This window comes from Colobus angolensis, unplaced genomic scaffold (genome assembly GCF_000951035.1).
Source record: "Colobus angolensis palliatus isolate OR3802 unplaced genomic scaffold, Cang.pa_1.0 Scaffold99, whole genome shotgun sequence".
NCBI lineage: Eukaryota > Metazoa > Chordata > Mammalia > Primates > Cercopithecidae > Colobus > Colobus angolensis.
In genome coordinates, this window is record NW_012123931.1 from 3,238,088 (window position 1) to 3,242,991 (window position 4,904).

The following is a 4,904-nucleotide window of genomic DNA, read 5'->3' on the forward strand; positions in this document are numbered from 1 at the left end:
GAGACAGGGTTTCACCATGTTAGCCAGGATGGTCTCGATCTCCTGACCTTGTGATCCCCCCACCTTGGCCTCCCAAAGTGCTAGAATTATAAGTGATAGCCCCTGCGCCCGGCCTAATTTTTTCTATTTTTAGTAGAGATGGGGTTTCACTGTGTTAGCCAGGATGGTCTCGATCTCCTGACCTCATGATCCGCCCACCTCCGCCTCTCAAAGTGCTGGGATTATAGGCATGAGCCACTGCACCTGGCCAGGAAGTGTTTCATTACACTAGCAAAATTGAGCCAGCTATGAGCTCTATGGTTTCAGGGAAGTGGAAGAGGAGAAGCCAAGCTGCCAAGAAACTAGGAAAATATGAGCGAGAAGAAAAAGAGACAGGTCTAGCAGACCAGTCTTTCAAAAAGCTTGACTGAAATTTTAATACACACACAGTCACAGAGTATCTGGAACAACACTGAAACATCATACACCAAAAGATTAATAGTAGTTGCCTCTTGGCCAGGCACAGTGGCTCACACCTGTAATCTCAACACTTTCGGAGACCAAGGTGTTCGGATCACTTGAGGTCAGGGGTTCGAGACTAGCCTGGCCAACATGGTGAAATGCCGTCTGTACTAAAAATACAAAAAAATTAGCCAGGTATGGTGGTATACACCTGTAATCCCAACTACTTGGGAGGCTGAGACAGGAGACTCTCTTGAACTCAGGAGGCAGAGGTTGCTGTGAGCTGAGATCATGCCACCGCACTCCAGCCTGGGCGACAAGAGTGAGACTCCATCTCAAAAAAATTAAAATAAAAATAAACAAATAAATAGTTGTCTCTTGATAGTGGGATAAGTTATTTGTTTTCTTTATTTTCTAAAATTTCTACAATGGTCATATATCCATCTTTTGTAGCAAGACAAAGTCATAGGTTTAAAATGGCAGCAGTGAAAGGAGGACACAGAGTTAGAAAGGCTTCTCCCAGAATAGAAGACTTGAGCATATTTATAAGGTGGGAGAGAGTTATTAAGGGAAATATCAGAGTCTAAAAATACAATGAAGGGGAAAATAACTGATGGACAATGGTACAAGAGAGACAGGATAGGTCGGCATCCATAGCACAGATCGGGTGCATTAGAGTAGGAATCTTCTTCTATTGGGATTCGAGAGAAATGGGAAAACATGGGGGTGGTTCCACCTCCCCCACACACAACCCAACCAACCTCTACATGAGCAAAGGGCCTGGCCAGAGTAGTCCAGTTTGGAATACTCCTCCCATGAATAGAAAGGGGAACTGATGGGAATGAGGAGAGGGCTTTCTATAAGTGATGGAGGGACGGCTGAGACTGGAGACCCTTCATGGCAGCTGGAGTGACACACAGGCAAAGTGGCACAGTGGTTGAGGGCATGGAGTTCAGAAAAAACACAGAAGAGGCAATTCATGAGACGGAGAAAATGGAGGTGTCTGAGAACCAGAGGTCTCCTTGAGGTCAGAGCACATAAAGCAGAAGTTGGACTGTGGTCAGAGAAAAATACTAGAGTTTAAGATTTCAGAGGTGGCCACATGCCAATGAGGACCACATTCAGATGTAGTTGGTAAAAATTGTGACTGAAAGAGGCACTACCTCCCCTGAGACAATTGGATGTGGAGTGGGCAACTGTGGTCCAGCACTAAAGACCTCCAGGAAAACAAGGAAGCAGAGGGAGAGGAGAAAACAACTAGAACATAGGGGCCTCAAAGGAGGAGTCTCCTCCCTAACCGGGCTGTAGCCTAACCCTTGTCCCTGGTCCCAGACAATCTCCCAAAAGTCTGCTTACAGTTCCAGAGAAGTCAGTACAGCAAAGTATGAATGATTCAGAGTAGAAACCAGAGCACAGGGCAAAGCTGCCTCGTTTGTATATAAAGGTTAGGGCAGAGAGAATCTGGGACTTGAGAGGGCGGTAAAAGACTAGGGTCACAGAAATGGAAGCTTCCAGGCTTCTCTGCCCTTGTTTCAGGGCAAGCCTTTGAAATGGGGGGTGGGGAGTTGGAGGGGAAGACAGCAATCACTGGCCTCTGCAAACCAAAGTTCTTTTTTTTTCTTTCTTTTTTTTTTTTGAGCTGGAGTCTCACTCTATTGCCCAGGCTGGAGTGCAGTGGCACAATCTCAGTTCACTACAACCTCCGCTACCCAGGTTCAAATGATTCTCCTGCCTCGGCTTCCCTGGTAGCTGGGATTACAGATGTGCACTACCATGCCCGGATAATTTTTGTATTTTTAGTAGAGACAAGGTTTCACCATGTTGGCCAGGCTGGTCTCGAACTCCTGACCTCAGGTGATCCACCCACCTCGGCCTCCCAAAGTGCTGGGATTATAGGCATGAGCCACCGCGCTGGCCAAACCAAAGTTCTTAAAGACTACAAAACAGAAGAAGTAGCAATCTGCTCAACTGATAATCTTTTATAATGGGGATGGGGGCTACATATCCCTCCAAAGATGTAGGCCTTGGGAAACACCTCCTTAATTATCAATAAGACAGTAGATACTACCTGAATTTTGTTCAAGAAACCCTGACTATAATGTATTCCATTCCTTATTGTGAAGCTAGGAGGACAGAAGCCCCCACAGTGGGGAGACTGAGGCCCCTGGCAGCAGAAGAGGGTCAAGCCTGGCTTCAGATCAGGCCAGAGCCCTAGGGCTAACTCCAGGGCTCCCTGCTCACCAGGATGGGTCCCTCATCCCTGGCACAGAAATGGTGATTCCTTTCTGCTACCCAGAGTCAATCTGCTAAGATGGAAGTTTCCCCCTCCTGCTCTACCTCTAATCCCCTCATCCCACTCCTAGCCCCATCTTCTATCCTGAAATCCCAGAACTATGAATAATCCTCAGAAAGCAGAAGTCTCCTGGCCATGCTATCCCTGTCCTACTGATGACTGTTCAGTAGCCTCCTACAGATCCTTGCCTGGCATTCAAGGCTTTGTGCCAGCCAGCTACAAACCTCCCTCCCCACAACCTTTTGCTGCTCACAGGCTGACTTGCCTCCTACACTCCCAGCCTCACGCAGGAGATCATCTCTAGCTGCCCCCTCTGCTTCCAGTGCCCCTAAACTGACAGCACTATCAGCTCCTCTAAGTCCTGCCACCTTCTCACATCCCACCCCTTCTGGGAAGCCTTTCCAAAAACTGCTGCTCTGCATCCCGCTGCATACATTTGAGTCAGTTATTGGGCACTAAGTGTTCACGTCTTCTCCCATAATCTCTTCTTCACTCTCTCCTGGATGGAGTTTCCAGGAGGGACCCAGCACAGGGCACAGTCAATCCATATACTTGCTTAAGACTTGGACACTCTCCCAAGGGGTGGGAGTGAGGCAATTAACGCCCTCCCGCAATGAAGCTAAGTCCAAAGCTGCTGTCAAACCTGCTGTATCACACTTCCTCCAGGAAACCTTCCGAAACTCCTGGCTGGCAGCAGGGAAGGAAGTGCTGCCTGTAAAGGAAATGCTGTTGGGGGCAAGGGGGGGGGACAGGGACAGGGAGGCAGAGGGATGGGGGAGGAAAGGAAAAGGAAGAGGGAGAAGAACGGGGGGATGCTCTAAACTAGAACAAGGAGCATCCTCAAGAGAGGTCACTACTTAGTCCTATTATTTCATCCCTAGAGAAAGGTGCTAGCAAAGAGATGCCCAGAGAGGGGAGGTGACTTGGGGAACTTGCTTGGAGGTGGCCACTCAGGAAAATATTAAAAACAGCCACAAAGCCCAAGGTCTCTCTCTGGAACTCCCCTCCTGGGACCCCACTAACTGTCCAAGGGGTTTGCTAAAGCTAAGACCCTCTTTCAGGGGTCCATTCACCAGAGACAGCCCCCTCTGAGCTCTAGAGACTTTGCCCTAGGGCCCACCAAGCCCAGAACAAACCTAAGTTAGCAAGACCTGTGTAGCCCCAAACAAAATCTCTCTGTCAATCATGCCCCTGCAAGAACCATTTACCTCTTTCAGAGCCCTGCTCCGTGAGGCAGAACATGTAGGGTACAGGTTGCAAATTTCTCCAGACTCCACCACCCCACGGGCAGTCACATGGCTGAGCTCCCAGGTTCAGCCCCCAACAGCTGTGCTCGTCTTCATCCCTGTGCCTTTGCCCATACATTCTCCTGGAATGCCTTCTCTTGCCTCTCCTCCCACCCAAATCCCATTACCTCTGGAAGTCTCCTATTCCCTGGCTGTCGCCTCCCTTTCTGTGTCCCTGGGAAAGTCTGCCAGGCCCTCACTGATCTCCCCATCGGGAAGCTGGGACATTACCGATTTAAGCCGCCTGTGACAGCGAATGCTCAGTCCCAGTCTCTACTTGGTTTCCCCAACCCCCCAGACCAGGAGCTCCCGGAGGCGGGGGAAAGGGATCGGTTCCCAAACACCTCACCTCCATCCTCGTGACCGACTCCAGCCAGTGCTGAAATGAGCCAAATTCCGGCGCCCCCAACTCACCACCCAAAGCCCTGATGGAGCCCGCCTGGTGGCCTGGGCCAGCGCTTCCGTCCCCCAGCAACCCTGGGGCGGCTGAGGTCCACCATCCAAAGGTCGGCCGCCCCAGGGAGGTGAGGGAAGTCAACCTGGGTCCACCTGCAGGCGCTGGTTGGAAGGAAAGACCCGAAGGAGTCCACGGGCACCCCCTTCCAGTCGCCCCCATCCCCGGCCGCGCGCACCATCCCCAGAAGGCCGGTTTCCAGGGAACGCCAGGTGGGGCTGGGGGGGATGGAGGGCCCAAAGCTCAGGCTCCAGATCCAGGGTCTGACGTCACCCAAAGGCCCAGTTCCCTCTGCGGGAGTCACAGATGGGAATGGGGGTGCTTGGGGGATTTGGGGGACCTGGGTGCGCCCTGAGCGCTCTCCCCCAGCCCCAAACAGTAAAGGTCACCTCCACCCCCACCTCTTCAACAACAGTTCGGCCTGCTCCCT